This window comes from Pimephales promelas, chromosome 8 (assembly GCF_988280905.1).
Source record: "Pimephales promelas chromosome 8, fPimPro1.hap1.1, whole genome shotgun sequence".
NCBI classification, from domain to species: domain Eukaryota; kingdom Metazoa; phylum Chordata; class Actinopteri; order Cypriniformes; family Leuciscidae; genus Pimephales; species Pimephales promelas.
This window is the reverse complement of record NC_142776.1, coordinates 30,841,404-30,859,989: the sequence shown is the minus strand read 5'-3', so window position 1 is coordinate 30,859,989 and position 18,586 is coordinate 30,841,404. Positions and strand designations below refer to the sequence as shown.

At 40.8% G+C, this 18,586-nt stretch overlaps 1 long non-coding RNA gene across 2 annotated transcripts; it reads right to left on the bottom strand.

Moving 5' to 3' along the window:
* Positions 1-16,906: 16,906 nt before the first annotated feature.
* On the bottom strand, positions 16,907-18,379 carry LOC148978114 (uncharacterized). Of its 2 annotated transcripts, none has more exons than XR_016169541.1 (4): positions 18,179-18,379; positions 17,527-17,598; positions 17,321-17,394; positions 16,907-17,239 (listed from the first exon to the last, which is right to left on the bottom strand). It is a non-coding gene; the product is annotated as an uncharacterized LOC148978114 (long non-coding RNA). The 2 variants fall into 2 exon arrangements; XR_016169542.1 differs by having other exon boundaries at positions 17,527-17,593; positions 18,179-18,378.
* Between the last annotated feature and the right edge of the window lie 207 nt (positions 18,380-18,586).

Here is an 18,586-nt window from a genome sequence, read left to right as displayed (position 1 = left end):
AGGAACATATGGATTTGACTTAAATCTAACTCAACTTAAATATGAAATTTTAAATATTTTATATGTATATATTTTTTTATGGATAGATGCACTTTTATGATGGATAGATTCACTTTTATCATGGATAGATGCACTTTTATGGACTTTCAAAACAGAAACAACCATTTACAGCAAATATAAAGCTTGAAAGGGCCAGGACATTGTTTAATATAACTCTGATTGTTATATCAGAGTTATAGAGAGATATACAGAGAAACTCTCGACCCCCCCCCCCCCCCCCCCAAAAAAAACGACAGTGGTACCCCTTTCGTTTTTTTGTTGTTTTTTTTTCGGTGCGAAAAAAAAAGTTTCTCCAATCTTCTCAAAACTCTAAATTCTGACAGAGGGCCATGAGACTTAGACCTGAGTGCAAAAATGGAGTCTCTAGACCCTTCCAGAGCTGAGATATTGAGATCCCACGTAGCATTTATGCCATTGGAAAAATCTCAATATCTCAACTCTGGAAGGGTCTAGAGCCTCCATTTTTGCACTCAGGCCTAAGTCTCTTGGCCCTTTATCAGAATCCAGAGTTTCAAGAAGATCAGAGAAACTCAAAATTTCGACCCAAAGAAAAAAAAACGACAGTGGTACCCCTTTCGTTTTTTTGTTTGTTTGTTTTTTCAGTGCAAAAAAATAAGTTTCTCCAATCTTTTCAAAACTCTGGATTCTGATAGAGGGCCTTGAGACTTAGACCTCAGTGCAAAAATGGAGGCTCTAGACCCTTCCAGAGCTAAGATATTGAGATCCCACGTAGCATTTATGCCATTATAAAAATGTAGCATTTTTGCCACTATAAAAATCTCAATATCTCAGCTCTGGAAGGGTCTAGAGCCTCCATTCTTGCACTCAGGCCTAAGTCTCTTGGCCCTCTATAAGAATCCAGAGTTTCAAGAAGATAAGAGTAACTAAAAATTTCGACCCCCCCCCCCAAAAAAAAGACAGTGGTACTCCTTACGTTTTTTTTTTTTGGGTGGTACCCCTTTCGTTTTTTTGTTTGTTTGTTTTTTCAGTGCAAAAAAATAAGTTTCTCCAATCTTCCCAAAACTCTGGATTCTGATAGAGCGCCATGAGACTTAGACCTGAGTGCAAAAATGGAGGCTCTAGCCCCTTCCAGAGCTGAGATATCGAAACTCAAAAATTCGGCCCGAAAAAAAAACGACAGTGGTACCCCTTACGTTTTTTTTTTTTCGGGGGAAAAATTAAGTTTCTCCAATCTTCCCAAAACTCTGGCTTCTGATAGAGGGCCATGAGACTTAGACCTGAGTGCAAAAATGGAGGCTCTAGCCCCTTCCAGAGCTGAGATATCGAAACTCAAAAATTCGGCCCGAAAAAAAAATGACAGTGGTACCCCTTACGTTTTTTTTTCAGGTGAAAAATTAAGTTTCTCCAATCTTCCCAAAACTCTGGATTCTGATAGAGGGCCATGAGACTTAGACCTGAGTGCAAAAATGGAGGCTCTAGCCCCTTCCAGAGCTGAGATATCGAAACTCAAAAATTCGGCCCGAAAAAAAAACGACAGTGGTACCCCTTACGTTTTTTTTTTTTGGGCGAAAAATTTAGTTTCTCCAATCTTCCCAAAACTCTGGATTCTGATAGAGGGCCATGAGACTTAGACCTGAGTTCAAAAATGGAGGCTCTAGCCCCTTCCAGAGCTGAGATATCGAAACTCAAAAATTCGGCCCGAAAAAAAAATGACAGTGGTACCCCTTACGTTTTTTTTTTCAGGTGAAAAATTAAGTTTCTCCAATCTTCCCAAAACTCTGGATTCTGATAGAGGGCCATGAGACTTAGACCTGAGTGCAAAAATGGAGGCTCTAGCCCCTTCCAGAGCTGAGATATCGAAACTCAAAAATTCGTCCCGAAAAAAAAACGACAGTGGTACCCCTTACGTTTTTTTTTTTTGGGCGAAAAATTAAGTTTCTCCAATCTTCCCAAAACTCTGGATTCTGATAGAGGGCCATGAGACTTAGACCTGAGTGCAAAAATGGAGGCTCTAGCCCCTTCCAGAGCTGAGATATCGAAACTCAAAAATTCGGCCCGAAAAAAAAATGACAGTGGTACCCCTTACGTTTTTTTTTTCAGGTGAAAAATTAAGTTTCTCCAATCTTCCCAAAACTCTGGATTCTGATAGAGGGCCATGAGACTTAGACCTGAGTGCAAAAATGGAGGCTCTAGCCCCTTCCAGAGCTGAGATATCGAAACTCAAAAATTCGGCCCGAAAAAAAAACGACAGTGGTACCCCTTACGTTTTTTTTTTTTTGGGCGAAAAATTAAGTTTCTCCAATCTTCCCAAAACTCTGGATTCTGATAGAGGGCCATGAGACTTAGACCTGAGTGCAAAAATGGAGGCTCTAGCCCCTTCCAGAGCTGAGATATCGAAACTCAAAAACTCGGCCCGAAAAAAAAACGACAGTGGTACCCCTTACGTTTTTTTTTTTTTTGGGCGAAAAATTAAGTTTCTCCAATCTTCCCAAAACTCTGGATTCTGATAGAGGGCCATGAGACTTAGACCTGAGTGCAAAAATGGAGACTCTAGCCCCTTCCAGAGCTGAGACATCGAAACTCAAAAATTCGGCCCGAAAAAAAAACGACAGTAGTACCCCTTACGTTTTTTTTTTCCGGGGAAAAATTAAGTTTCTCCAATCTTCCCAAAACTCTGGCTTCTGATAGAGGGCCATGAGACTTAGACCTGAGTGCAAAAATGGAGGCTCTAGCCCCTTCCAGAGCTGAGATATCGAAACTCAAAAATTCGGCCCGAAAAAAAAACGACAGTGGTACCCCTTACGGTTTTTTTTTTTGGGCGAAAAATTAAGTTTCTCCAATCTTCCCAAAACTCTGGATTCTGATAGAGGGCCATGAGACTTAGACCTGAGTGCAAAAATGGAGGCTCTAGCCCCTTCCAGAGCTGAGATATCGAAACTCAAAAATTCGGCCCGAAAAAAAAATGACAGTGGTACCCCTTACGTTTTTTTTTTTCAGGTGAAAAATTAAGTTTCTCCAATCTTCCCAAAACTCTGGATTCTGATAGAGGGCCATGAGACTTAGACCTGAGTGCAAAAATGGAGGCTCTAGCCCCTTCCAGAGCTGAGATATCGAAACTCAAAAATTCGGCCCGAAAAAAAAACGACAGTGGTACCCCTTACGTATTTTTTTTTTTGGCGAAAAATTACGTTTCTCCAATCTTCCCAAAACTCTGGATTCTGATAGAGGGCCATGAGACTTAGACCTGAGTGCAAAAATGGAGGCTCTAGCCCCTTCCAGAGCTGAGATATCGAAACTCAAAAATTCGTCCCGAAAAAAAAACGACAGTGGTACCCCTTATGTTTTTTTTTTTTGGGCGAAAAATTAAGTTTCTCCAATCTTCCCAAAACTCTGGATTCTGATAGAGGGCCATGAGACTTAGACCTGAGTGCAAAAATGGAGGCTCTAGCCCCTTCCAGAGCTGAGATATCGAAACTCAAAAATTCGGCCCGAAAAAAAAATGACAGTGGTACCCCTTACGTTTTTTTTTTTTCAGGTGAAAAATTAAGTTTCTCCAATCTTCCCAAAACTCTGGATTCTGATAGAGGGCCATGAGACTTAGACCTGAGTGCAAAAATGGAGGCTCTAGCCCCTTCCAGAGCTGAGATATCGAAACTCAAAAATTCGGCCCGAAAAAAAAACGACAGTGGTACCCCTTACGTTTTTTTTTTTTTTCGGGGGAAAAATTAAGTTTCTCCAATCTTCCCAAAACTCTGGATTCTGATAGAGCGCCATGAGACTTAGACCTGAGTGCAAAAATGGAGGCTCTAGCCCCTTCCAGAGCTGAGATATCGAAACTCAAAAATTCGGCCCGAAAAAAAAACGACAGTGGTACCCCTTACGTTTTTTTTTTTTTTGGGCGAAAAATTAAGTTTCTCCAATCTTCCCAAAACTCTGGATTCTGATAGAGGGCCATGAGACTTAGACCTGAGTGCAAAAATGGAGGCTCTAGCCCCTTCCAGAGCTGAGATATCGAAACTCAAAAATTCGGCCCGAAAAAAAACGACAGTGGTACCCCTTACGTTTTTTTTTTTCGGGTGAAAAATTAAGTTTCTCCAATCTTCCCAAAACTCTGGATTCTGATAGAGGGCCATGAGACTTAGACCTGAGTGCAAAAATGGAGGCTCCAGCCCCTTCCAGAGCTGAGATATCGAAACTCAAAAATTCGGCCCGAAAAAAAAACGACAGTGGTACCCCTTACGTTTTTTTTTTTTCGGGTGAAAATTTAAGTTTCTCCAATCTTCCCAAAACTCTGGATTCTGATAGAGGGCCATGAGACTTAGACCTGAGTGCAAAAATGGAGGCTCTAGCCCCTTCCAGAGCTGAGATATCGAAACTCAAAAATTCGTCCCAAAAAAAAAACGACAGTGGTACCCCTTACGTTTTTTTTTTCGGGGGAAAAATTAAGTTTCTTCAATCTTCCCAAAACTCTGGATTCTGATAGAGGGCCATGAGACTTAGACCTGAGTGCAAAAATGGAGGCTCTAGCCCCTTCCAGAGCTGAGATATCGAAACTCAAAAATTCGGCCCGAAAAAAAAAAACGACAGTGGTACCCCTTACGTTTTTTTTTTTTTTGGGGCGAAAATTAAGTTTCTCCAATCTTCCCAAAACTCTGGATTCTGATAGAGGGCCATGAGAATTAGACTTGAGTGCAAAAATGGAGGCTCTAGCCCCTTCCAGAGCTGAGATATCGAAACTCAAAAATTCGGCCCGAAAAATAAAACGACAGTGGTACCCCTTACGTTTTTTTTTTCGGGTGAAAAATTAAGTTTCTCCAATCTTCCCAAAACTCTGGATTCTGATAGAGGGCCATGAGACTTAGACCTGAGTGCAAAAATGGAGACTCTAGCCCCTTCCAGAGCTGAGATATCGAAACTCAAAAATTCGGCCCAAAAAAAAACGACAGTGGTACCCCTTACGTTTTTTTTTTTGGGCAAAAAATTAAGTTTCTCCAATCTTCCCAAAACTCTGGATTCTAATAGAGGGCCATGAGACTTAGACCTGAGTGCAAAAATGGAGGCTCTAGCCCCTTCCAGAGCTGAGATATCGAAACTCAAAAATTCGGCCCGAAAAAAAAACGACAGTGGTACCCCTTACGTTTTTTTTTTTTTCGGGGGAAAAATTAAGTTTCTCCAATCTTCCCAAAACTCTGGATTCTGATAGAGCGCCATGAGACTTAGACCTGAGTGCAAAAATGGAGGCTCTAGCCCCTTCCAGAGCTGAGATATCGAAACTCAAAAATTCGGCCCGAAAAAAAAACGACAGTGGTACCCCTTACGTTTTTTTTTTTTTCGGGGGAAAAATTAAGTTTCTCCAATCTTCCCAAAACTCTGGATTCTGATAGAGCGCCATGAGACTTAGACCTGAGTGCAAAAATGGAGGCTCTAGCCCCTTCCAGAGCTGAGATATCGAAACTCAAAAATTCGGCCCGAAAAAAAAACGACAGTGGTACCCCTTACGTTTTTTTTTTTGGGGGCGAAAAATTAAGTTTCTCCAATCTTCCCAAAACTCTGGATTCTGATAGAGGGCCATGAGACTTAGACCTGAGTGCAAAAATGGAGACTCTAGCCCCTTCCAGAGCTGAGACATCGAAACTCAAAAATTCGGCCCGAAAAAAAACGACAGTGGTACCCCTTACGTTTTTTTTTTCCGGGGAAAAATTAAGTTTCTCCAATCTTCCAAAAACTCTGGCTTCTGATAGAGGGCCATGAGACTTAGACCTGAGTGCAAAAATGGAGGCTCTAGCCCCTTCCAGAGCTGAGATATCGAAACTCAAAAATTCGGCCCGAAAAAAAAACGACAGTGGTACCCCTTACGTTTTTTTTTTTTGGGCGAAAAATTAAGTTTCTCCAATCTTCCCAAAACTCTGGATTCTGATAGAGGGCCATGAGACTTAGACCTGAGTGCAAAAATGGAGGCTCTAGCCCCTTCCAGAGCTGAGATATCGAAACTCAAAAATTCGGCCCGAAAAAAAAATGACAGTGGTACCCCTTACGTTTTTTTTTTTCAGGTGAAAAATTAAGTTTCTCCAATCTTCCCAAAACTCTGGATTCTGATAGAGGGCAATGAGACTTAGACCTGAGTGCAAAAATGGAGGCTCTAGCCCCTTCCAGAGCTGAGATATCGAAACTCAAAAATTCGGCCCGAAAAAAAAACGACAGTGGTACCCCTTACGTATTTTTTTTTTTGGCGAAAAATTAAGTTTCTCCAATCTTCCCAAAACTCTGGATTCTGATAGAGGGCCATGAGACTTAGACCTGAGTGCAAAAATGGAGGCTCTAGCCCCTTCCAGAGCTGAGATATCGAAACTCAAAAATTCGTCCCGAAAAAAAAACGACAGTGGTACCCCTTATGTTTTTTTTTTTTGGGCGAAAAATTAAGTTTCTCCAATCTTCCCAAAACTCTGGATTCTGATAGAGGGCCATGAGACTTAGACCTGAGTGCAAAAATGGAGGCTCTAGCCCCTTCCAGAGCTGAGATATCGAAACTCAAAAATTCGGCCCGAAAAAAAAATGACAGTGGTACCCCTTACGTTTTTTTTTTTCAGGTGAAAAATTAAGTTTCTCCAATCTTCCCAAAACTCTGGATTCTGATAGAGGGCCATGAGACTTAGACCTGAGTGCAAAAATGGAGGCTCTAGCCCCTTCCAGAGCTGAGATATCGAAACTCAAAAATTCGGCCCGAAAAAAAAACGACAGTGGTACCCCTTACGTTTTTTTTTTTCGGGTGAAAAATTAAGTTTCTCCAATCTTCCCAAAACTCTGGATTCTGATAGAGGGCCATGAGACTTAGACCTGAGTGCAAAAATGGAGACTCTAGCCCCTTCCAGAGCTGAGACATCGAAACTCAAAAATTCGGCCCGAAAAAAAACCGACAGTGGTACCCCTTACGTTTTTTTTTTTTCGGGGGAAAAATTAAGTTTCTCCAATCTTCCCAAAACTCTGGATTCTGATAGAGCGCCATGAGAATTAGACCTGAGTGCAAAAATGGAGGCTCTAGCCCCTTCCAGAGCTGAGATATCGAAACTCAAAAATTCGGCCCGAAAAATAAAACGACAGTGGTACCCCTTACGTTTTTTTTTTCGGGTGAAAAATTAAGTTTCTCCAATCTTCCCAAAACTCTGGATTCTGATAGAGGGCCATGAGACTTAGACCTGAGTGCAAAAATGGAGACTCTAGCCCCTTCCAGAGCTGAGATATCGAAACTCAAAAATTCGGCCAAAAAAAAAAACGACAGTGGTACCCCTTACGTTTTTTTTTTTGGGCAAAAAATTAAGTTTCTCCAATCTTCTCAAAACTCTGGATTCTGATAGAGGGCCATGAGACTTAGACCTGAGTGCAAAAATGGAGGCTCTAGCCCCTTCCAGAGCTGAGATATCGAAACTCAAAAAGTCGGCCCGAAAAAAAAAACGACAGTGGTACCCCTTACGTTTTTTTTTTTTGGGCGAAAAATTAAGTTTCTCCAATCTTCCCAAAACTCTGGATTCTGATAGAGGGCCATGAGACTTAGACCTGAGTGCAAAAATGGAGGCTCTAGCCCCTTCCAGAGCTGAGATATCGAAACTCAAAAATTCGGCCCGAAAAAAAACCCGACAGTGGTACCCCTTAAGTTTTTTTTTTGGGCGAAAAATTAAGTTTCTCCAATCTTCCCAAAACTCTGGATTCTTATAGAGGGCCATGAGACTTAGACCTGAGTGTAAAAATGGAGGCTCTAGCCCCTTCCAGAGCTGAGATATCGAAACTCAAAAATTCGGCCCGAAAAAAAAACGACAGTGGTACCCCTTACGTTTTTTTTTTTTCGGGGGAAAAATTAAGTTTCTCCAATCTTCCCAAAACTCTGGATTCTGATAGAGGGCCATGAGAATTAGACCTGAGTGCAAAAATGGAGGCTCTAGCCCCTTCCAGAGCTGAGATATCGAAACTCAAAAATTCGGCCCGAAAAATAAAACGACAGTGGTACCCCTTACGTTTTTTTTTTCGGGTGAAAAATTAAGTTTCTCCAATCTTCCCAAAACTCTGGATTCTGATAGAGGGCCATGAGACTTAGACCTGAGTGCAAAAATGGAGACTCTAGCCCCTTCCAGAGCTGAGATATCGAAACTCAAAAATTCGGCCAAAAAAAAAAACGACAGTGGTACCCCTTACGTTTTTTTTTTTGGGCAAAAAATTAAGTTTCTCCAATCTTCTCAAAACTCTGGATTCTGATAGAGGGCCATGAGACTTAGACCTGAGTGCAAAAATGGAGGCTCTAGCCCCTTCCAGAGCTGAGATATCGAAACTCAAAAATTCGTCCCGAAAAAAAAAACGACAGTGGTACCCCTTACGTTTTTTTTTTTGGGCGAAAAATTAAGTTTCTCCAATCTTCCCAAAACTCTGGATTCTGATAGAGGGCCATGAGACTTAGACCTGAGTGCAAAAATGGAGGCTCTAGCCCCTTCCAGAGCTGAGATATCGAAACTCAAAAAGTCGGCCCGAAAAAAAAAACGACAGTGGTACCCCTTACGTTTTTTTTTTTTGGGCGAAAAATTAAGTTTCTCCAATCTTCCCAAAACTCTGGATTCTGATAGAGGGCCATGAGACTTAGACCTGAGTGCAAAAATGGAGGCTCTAGCCCCTTCCAGAGCTGAGATATCGAAACTCAAAAATTCGGCCCGAAAAAAAAACGACAGTGGTACCCCTTACGTTTTTTTTTTTGGGCGAAAAATTAAGTTTCTCCAATCTTCCCAAAACTCTGGATTCTGATAGAGGGCCATGAGACTTAGACCTGAGTGCAAAAATGGAGACTCTAGCCCCTTCCAGAGCTGAGATATCGAAACTCAAAAATTCGGCCAAAAAAAAAAAAAACGACAGTGGTACCCCTTACGTTTTTTTTTTTGGGCAAAAAATTAAGTTTCTCCAATCTTCTCAAAACTCTGGATTCTGATAGAGGGCCATGAGACTTAGACCTGAGTGCAAAAATGGAGGCTCTAGCCCCTTCCAGAGCTGAGATATCGAAACTCAAAAATTCGTCCCGAAAAAAAAAACGACAGTGGTACCCCTTACGTTTTTTTTTTTGGGCGAAAAATTAAGTTTCTCCAATCTTCCCAAAACTCTGGATTCTGATAGAGGGCCATGAGACTTAGACCTGAGTGCAAAAATGGAGGCTCTAGCCCCTTCCAGAGCTGAGATATCGAAACTCAAAAAGTCGGCCCGAAAAAAAAAACGACAGTGGTACCCCTTACGTTTTTTTTTTTTGGGCGAAAAATTAAGTTTCTCCAATCTTCCCAAAACTCTGGATTCTGATAGAGGGCCATGAGACTTAGACCTGAGTGCAAAAATGGAGGCTCTAGCCCCTTCCAGAGCTGAGATATCGAAACTCAAAAATTCGGCCGAAAAAAAAACGACAGTGGTACCCCTTACGTTTTTTTTTTTGGGCGAAAAATTAAGTTTCTCCAATCTTCCCAAAACTCTGGATTCTTATAGAGGGCCATGAGACTTAGACCTGAGTGTAAAAATGGAGGCTCTAGCCCCTTCCAGAGCTGAGATATCGAAACTCAAAAATTCGGCCCGAAAAAAAAACGACAGTGGTACCCCTTACGTTTTTTTTTTTTCGGGGGAAAAATTAAGTTTCTCCAATCTTCCCAAAACTCTGGATTCTGATAGAGGGCCATGAGAATTAGACCTGAGTGCAAAAATGGAGGCTCTAGCCCCTTCCAGAGCTGAGATATCGAAACTCAAAAATTCGGCCCGAAAAATAAAACGACAGTGGTACCCCTTACGTTTTTTTTTTCGGGTGAAAAATTAAGTTTCTCCAATCTTCCCAAAACTCTGGATTCTGATAGAGGGCCATGAGACTTAGACCTGAGTGCAAAAATGGAGACTCTAGCCCCTTCCAGAGCTGAGATATCGAAACTCAAAAATTCGGCCAAAAAAAAAAACGACAGTGGTACCCCTTACGTTTTTTTTTTTGGGCAAAAAATTAAGTTTCTCCAATCTTCTCAAAACTCTGGATTCTGATAGAGGGCCATGAGACTTAGACCTGAGTGCAAAAATGGAGGCTCTAGCCCCTTCCAGAGCTGAGATATCGAAACTCAAAAATTCGTCCCGAAAAAAAAAACGACAGTGGTACCCCTTACGTTTTTTTTTTTGGGCGAAAAATTAAGTTTCTCCAATCTTCCCAAAACTCTGGATTCTGATAGAGGGCCATGAGACTTAGACCTGAGTGCAAAAATGGAGGCTCTAGCCCCTTCCAGAGCTGAGATATCGAAACTCAAAAAGTCGGCCCGAAAAAAAAAACGACAGTGGTACCCCTTACGTTTTTTTTTTTTGGGCGAAAAATTAAGTTTCTCCAATCTTCCCAAAACTCTGGATTCTGATAGAGGGCCATGAGACTTAGACCTGAGTGCAAAAATGGAGGCTCTAGCCCCTTCCAGAGCTGAGATATCGAAACTCAAAAATTCGGCCCGAAAAAAAAACGACAGTGGTACCCCTTACGTTTTTTTTTTTGGGCGAAAAATTAAGTTTCTCCAATCTTCCCAAAACTCTGGATTCTGATAGAGGGCCATGAGACTTAGACCTGAGTGCAAAAATGGAGACTCTAGCCCCTTCCAGAGCTGAGATATCGAAACTCAAAAATTCGGCCAAAAAAAAAAAAACGACAGTGGTACCCCTTACGTTTTTTTTTTTGGGCAAAAAATTAAGTTTCTCCAATCTTCTCAAAACTCTGGATTCTGATAGAGGGCCATGAGACTTAGACCTGAGTGCAAAAATGGAGGCTCTAGCCCCTTCCAGAGCTGAGATATCGAAACTCAAAAATTCGTCCCGAAAAAAAAAACGACAGTGGTACCCCTTACGTTTTTTTTTTTGGGCGAAAAATTAAGTTTCTCCAATCTTCCCAAAACTCTGGATTCTGATAGAGGGCCATGAGACTTAGACCTGAGTGCAAAAATGGAGGCTCTAGCCCCTTCCAGAGCTGAGATATCGAAACTCAAAAAGTCGGCCCGAAAAAAAAAACGACAGTGGTACCCCTTACGTTTTTTTTTTTTGGGCGAAAAATTAAGTTTCTCCAATCTTCCCAAAACTCTGGATTCTGATAGAGGGCCATGAGACTTAGACCTGAGTGCAAAAATGGAGGCTCTAGCCCCTTCCAGAGCTGAGATATCGAAACTCAAAAATTCGGCCGAAAAAAAAACGACAGTGGTACCCCTTACGTTTTTTTTTTTGGGCGAAAAATTAAGTTTCTCCAATCTTCCCAAAACTCTGGATTCTGATAGAGGGCCATGAGACTTAGACCTGAGTGCAAAAATGGAGGCTCTAGCCCCTTCCAGAGCTGAGATATCGAAACTCAAAAATTCGGCCCGAAAAAAAACCCGACAGTGGTACCCCTTAAGTTTTTTTTTTTGGGCGAAAAATTAAGTTTCTCCAATCTTCCCAAAACTCTGGATTCTTATAGAGGGCCATGAGACTTAGACCTGAGTGTAAAAATGGAGGCTCTAGCCCCTTCCAGAGCTGAGATATCGAAACTCAAAAATTCGGCCCGAAAAAAAAACGACAGTGGTACCCCTTACGTTTTTTTTTTTCCGGGGAAAAATTAAGTTTCTCCAATCTTCCCAAAACTCTGGATTCTGATAGAGGGCCATGAGACTTAGACCTGAGTGCAAAAATGGAGGCTCTAGCCCCTTCCAGAGCTGAGATATCGAAACTCAAAAATTCGGCCCGAAAAAAAAACGACAGTGGTACCCCTTACGTTTTTGTTTTTTTTCGGGGGAAAAATTAAGTTTCTCCAATCTTCCCAAAACTCTGGATTCTGATAGAGCGCCATGAGACTTAGACCTGAGTGCAAAAATGGAGGCTCTAGCCCCTTCCAGAGCTGAGATATCGAAACTCAAAAATTCGGCCCGAAAAAAAAACGACAGTGGTACCCCTTACGTTTTTTTTTTTTTGGGCGAAAAATTAAGTTTCTCCAATCTTCCCAAAACTCTGGATTCTGATAGAGGGCCATGAGACTTAGACCTGAGTGCAAAAATGGAGGCTCTAGCCCCTTCCAGAGCTGAGATATCGAAACTCAAAAATTCGGCCCGAAAAAAAAACGACAGTGGTACCCCTTACGTTTTTTTTTTTTTGGGCGAAAAATTAAGTTTCTCCAATCTTCCCAAAACTCTGGATTCTGATAGAGGGCCATGAGACTTAGACCTGAGTGCAAAAATGGAGGCTCTAGCCCCTTCCAGAGCTGAGATATCGAAACTCAAAAATTCGGCCCGAAAAAAAAACGACAGTGGTACCCCTTACGTTTTTTTTTTTCGGGTGAAAAATTAAGTTTCTCCAATCTTCCCAAAACTCTGGATTCTGATAGAGGGCCATGAGACTTAGACCTGAGTGCAAAAATGGAGACTCTAGCCCCTTCCAGAGCTGAGACATCGAAACTCAAAAATTCGGCCCGAAAAAAAAACGACAGTGGTACCCCTTACGTTTTTTTTTTCCGGGGAAAAATTAAGTTTCTCCAATCTTCCCAAAACTCTGGCTTCTGATAGAGGGCCATGAGACTTAGACCTGAGTGCAAAAATGGAGGCTCTAGCCCCTTCCAGAGCTGAGATATCGAAACTCAAAAATTCGGCCCGAAAAAAAAACGACAGTGGTACCCCTTACGTTTTTTTTTTTTTGGGCGAAAAATTAAGTTTCTCCAATCTTCCCAAAACTCTGGATTCTGATAGAGGGCCATGAGACTTAGACCTGAGTGCAAAAATGGAGGCTCTAGCCCCTTCCAGAGCTGAGATATCGAAACTCAAAAATTCGGCCCGAAAAAAAAATGACAGTGGTACCCCTTACGTTTTTTTTTTTTCAGGTGAAAAATTAAGTTTCTCCAATCTTCCCAAAACTCTGGATTCTGATAGAGGGCCATGAGACTTAGACCTGAGTGCAAAAATGGAGGCTCTAGCCCCTTCCAGAGCTGAGATATCGAAACTCAAAAATTCGGCCCGAAAAAAAAACGACAGTGGTACCCCTTACGTATTTTTTTTTTTGGCGAAAAATTAAGTTTCTCCAATCTTCCCAAAACTCTGGATTCTGATAGAGGGCCATGAGACTTAGACCTGAGTGCAAAAATGGAGGCTCTAGCCCCTTCCAGAGCTGAGATATCGAAACTCAAAAATTCGTCCCGAAAAAAAAACGACAGTGGTACACCTTATGTTTTTTTTTTTTTGGGCGAAAAATTAAGTTTCTCCAATCTTCCCAAAACTCTGGATTCTGATAGAGGGCCATGAGACTTAGACCTGAGTGCAAAAATGGAGGCTCTAGCCCCTTCCAGAGCTGAGATATCGAAACTCAAAAATTCGGCCCGAAAAAAAAACGACAGTGGTACCCCTTACGTTTTTTTTTTTTCGGGGGAAAAATTAAGTTTCTCCAATCTTCCCAAAACTCTGGATTCTGATAGAGCGCCATGAGACTTAGACCTGAGTGCAAAAATGGAGGCTCTAGCCCCTTCCAGAGCTGAGATATCGAAACTCAAAAATTCGGCCCGAAAAAAAAACGACAGTGGTACCCCTTACGTTTTTTTTTTTTTTGGGCGAAAAATTAAGTTTCTCCAATCTTCCCCAAACTCTGGATTCTGATAGAGGGCCATGAGACTTAGACCTGAGTGCAAAAATGGAGGCTCTAGCCCCTTCCAGAGCTGAGATATCGAAACTCAAAAATTCGGCCCGAAAAAAAACGACAGTGGTACCCCTTACGGTTTTTTTTTTCGGGTGAAAAATTAAGTTTCTCCAATCTTCCCAAAACTCTGGATTCTGATAGAGGGCCATGAGACTTAGACCTGAGTGCAAAAATGGAGGCTCCAGCCCCTTCCAGAGCTGAGATATCGAAACTCAAAAATTCGGCCCGAAAAAAAAACGACAGTGGTACCCCTTACGTTTTTTTTTTTTCGGGTGAAAAATTAAGTTTCTCCAATCTTCCCAAAACTCTGGATTCTGATAGAGGGCCATGAGACTTAGACCTGAGTGCAAAAATGGAGGCTCTAGCCCCTTCCAGAGCTGAGATATCGAAACTCAAAAATTCGTCCCAAAAAAAAAACGACAGTGGTACCCCTTACGTTTTTTTTTTTCGGGGGAAAAATTAAGTTTCTTCAATCTTCCCAAAACTCTGGATTCTGATAGAGGGCCATGAGACTTAGACCTGAGTGCAAAAATGGAGGCTCTAGCCCCTTCCAGAGCTGAGATATCGAAACTCAAAAATTCGGCCCGAAAAAAAAAACGACAGTGGTACCCCTTACGTTTTTTTTTTTTTGGGGCCAAAATTAAGTTTCTCCAATCTTCCCAAAACTCTGGATTCTGGTAGAGGGCCATGAGAATTAGACTTGAGTGCAAAAATGGAGGCTCTAGCCCCTTCCAGAGCTGAGATATCGAAACTCAAAAATTCGGCCCGAAAAATAAAACGACAGTGGTACCCCTTACGTTTTTTTTTTCGGGTGAAAAATTAAGTTTCTCCAATCTTCCCAAAACTCTGGATTCTGATAGAGGGCCATGAGACTTAGACCTGAGTGCAAAAATGGAGACTCTAGCCCCTTCCAGAGCTGAGATATCGAAACTCAAAAATTCGGCCCAAAAAAAAACGACAGTGGTACCCCTTACGTTTTTTTTTTTGGGCAAAAAATTAGGTTTCTCCAATCTTCCCAAAACTCTGGATTCTAATAGAGGGCCATGAGACTTAGACCTGAGTGCAAAAATGGAGGCTCTAGCCCCTTCCAGAGCTGAGATATCGAAACTCAAAAATTCGTCCCGAAAAAAAAACGACAGTGGTACCCCTTACGTTTTTTTTTTGGGCGAAAAATTAAGTTTCTCCAATCTTCCCAAAACTCTGGATTCTGATAGAGGGCCATGAGACTTAGACCTGAGTGCAAAAATGGAGGCTCTAGCCCCTTCCAGAGCTGAGATATCGAAACTCAAAAAGTCGGCCCGAAAAAAAAAACGACAGTGGTACCCCTTACGTTTTTTTTTTTTGGGCGAAAAATTAAGTTTCTCCAATCTTCCCAAAACTCTGGATTCTGATAGAGGGCCATGAGACTTAGACCTGAGTGCAAAAATGGAGGCTCTAGCCCCTTCCAGAGCTGAGATATCGAAACTCAAAAATTCGGCCCGAAAAAAAAAACGACAGTGGTACCCCTTACGTTTTTTTTTTTTGGGCGAAAAATTAAGTTTCTCCAATCTTCCCAAAACCCTGGATTCTGATAGAGGGCCATGAGACTTAGACCTGAGTGCAAAAATGGAGGCTCTAGCCCCTTCCAGAGCTGAGATATTGAAACCCAAAAATTCGGCCCGAAAAATAAAACGACAGTGGTACCCCTTACGTTTTTTTTTTTCGGGTGAAAAATTAAGTTTCTCCAATCTTCCCAAAACTCTGGATTCTGATAGAGGGCCATGAGACTTAGACCTGAGTGCAAAAATGGAGGCTCTAGCCCCTTCCAGAGCTGAGATATCGAAACTCAAAAATTCGGCCCGAAAAAAAACCCGACAGTGGTACCCCTTAAGTTTTTTTTTTTGGGCGAAAAATTAAGTTTCTCCAATCTTTCCAAAACTCTGGATTCTGATAGAGGGCCATGAGACTTAGACCTGAGTGCAAAAATGGAGGCTCTAGCCCCTTCCAGAGCTGAGATATCGAAACTCAAAAATTCGGCCCGAAAAAAAAACGACAGTGGTACCCCTTACGTTTTTTTTTTTTGGGCGAAAAATTAAGGCTGCGTCCAAAACCGCATACTCAATGAGTAGGTACTTAATTTCAATAAGTACTTACTCAACGAGCGCTAAAAGAGTAGGTACTTTATAGCCAAATCTCGTTGAGTATGAATGAGAACCGGACATCTGCCATGTTGACGTTATCATGTGACCTACTACGACGCGTTATCATCATATCACAAGCGCGAAGAAATTAACAGCGACACGTTTAATTCTTCTATCTATAAATATCTTGACATTGATGAAACTTTTTCATTTTGTTGTGGTATTGTTGAAGAAACAGCTGATTTTTTTTTTTTTATTAAGAAACCCCCAAATCGTCACCTCTTGAATGTTGTTAATTTCTTTATTTTATACCCAAAACGTTTCTCCTTTAAGTTTTCCTCCTTCTTGATGAATTTACCTCGTTTCATGCCTCAGACCTATAACAACAACAACAACAAAACAACAACATTTTTCATGTATTATGAAGAACTATTTAAAGATATTTAGCCTTGTTATTGTTCCTTTTTCCTGTAGCCTATTATGATGTACACAAACCAATGATCTTTATGTTTTCTGTTTTGTCATTATGACTGTTGTTGTAACTTTCCATGATCTTATATGTAATACGTTTATAAGTTTAAATTATGAGCGACAGGTGTACTAACACTTCATAACATCAGTGACTTGACAGCACAACCTAGAACAGTTTTCCTCTGCGTTTGTAATGTCTGCACAAAGGAGACGGGCAGCTGCTCGAAGATCTCTTTTGGAGAAAACTGTTGATTTTATACTCGAAAAATGTAAGTATCACTCCTTAAAAATTAATATTACCTCAGAATGAATTGCATTGTTAGCCCACCCCAAAACTTAAACAAAATAATAATATGAAATGCTGACCAATACTTAATTATATAACTTTTTTATATACTAAAAATATAACTTAATATAACAAGCAAAATGTAATTTGTTTTTTCATATGACAGTTATGCATGAATACATTTATATTCATAAATGCAGGGAAACATCTCAATTATCAGTCAATCGATGAATTAATGGATACATTAATTAAATAATTAAATTTTATATACTGACAACAATAATAAAAATGAATAAATGAGTAAAAGAACAAATAAAAGTAACCATCACAATAAACAAATGCATTATACAAGTCAACAACACATGAAACAAAGCTTTATTCAAACTACAAGCATGTATTTACAGCCGCTGAACACCACATCATGCCGACTCAACACAGCGGTTCCCATTCTGCAGCATTATTCTGATGAATTCACCAGAGGGGACTGTGCCTTCGTGCCGGAGCTTGTTGTTGTGCTGCGCTTCACAATCTGAGGCAATAAGGGCAGGTGGAGAGATCGAGGGTCTCGTAAAGGCAGGTGGACAGATGGAGGGACTCATCCATGGCACCACTTCCAGGATGCACCTCTGGGCTCCTCATCCTCAGTGCTCACACCAGTCTGCAGACATTTCAGATCCTACAAAAATGCACTAACATTATACAAAAGCAGTCATTTTAACACAATGTCATTTGATTTATCTATTAAAAATAACCTTACTTTATATTTGAGTAAAATCCCTAAAACAAATGCTGCCATCATCTTTCCTTGCAGGTCCTGCTCCACCACAAAAGCTATGCAGCAAATGCACAGAAATCAAGAATCAGAAAAGTGTTGTAATTTCTCTACTTGAATTTACAATAATTCAAATAAACTACAATTTAAGATTGAATAGATTTTGTTATCCATTTCTGTAGTATACTCACTCAAAGCCTTTGATGACAGCATTCAGCATCATGAGCCTCTCCACCGGATAAACACACGCGTGTTCTTCTGTCCTTGTAACATACAGACAAGATTCACATTACGAGCTCAACACTGAATTTACATGCTGAGGTTGATGTGTTAACTCACTTTTAATCCAACTTAAATGTTCCTTAATATATCAACACTAATAAGGGACAAATTAAATATAACATGTTTAGTTACTTTATAGATTTGTTTATTTACCGTATTTACAGCACATTTGTCTAATGTAAGTAGTGTTGACAACAGTGAACTATCCTTCATAATAGCACACATAACGTTACATCACTCAGATGTATTTTTCATGTTGGGATGTGCTCATCTGCAATACTTAAACAATATTTTCATTTCAGATGTAAATAGACATTTTAAATAAGCGTGTTTAAGATGTAACGTTATATGGTTAGCTATGTAAATCCATTTTAAAAACTTACGTGTAGCCTACTTACTGGAGCTCCCCTGTTTAACTAACTAATAAAACATGTGTTTACAGCAAAATCACAACTATACTATACTGTCTAAGTCCTTTAGACCTTCAACAGTTAAAACGTTTACTCTATAGTAGTTTAACACATACGATTTAAACACAAGGAACCGTGTTTGTTTACTCACATTTGAAAACCCCCTGCTTCGCTGATCTCCGCGATGTTGATAATGACGAATGCTCTCCCGTGGCCTCCTGGGATAGAAGAGTACCCATCGGATGAACACTCAAAAATCTTGGCGAAAGCAGGAGATCATCCGGGAACTTCTCGCCTACTCTTTTATGAGCTGAGATATCGAAACTCAAAAATTCGGCCCGAAAAAAAAAGACAGTGGTACCCCTTACGTTTTTTTTGGGGGGGGGGGGGGGGAATTAAGTTTCTCCAATCTTCCCAAAACTCTGGATTCTGATAGAGGGCCATGAGACTTAGACCTGAGTGCAAAAATGGAGGCTCTAGCCCCTTCCAGAGCTGAGATATCGAAACTCAAAAATTCGGCCCGAAAAAAAACAACAGTGGTACCCCTTACGTTTTTTTT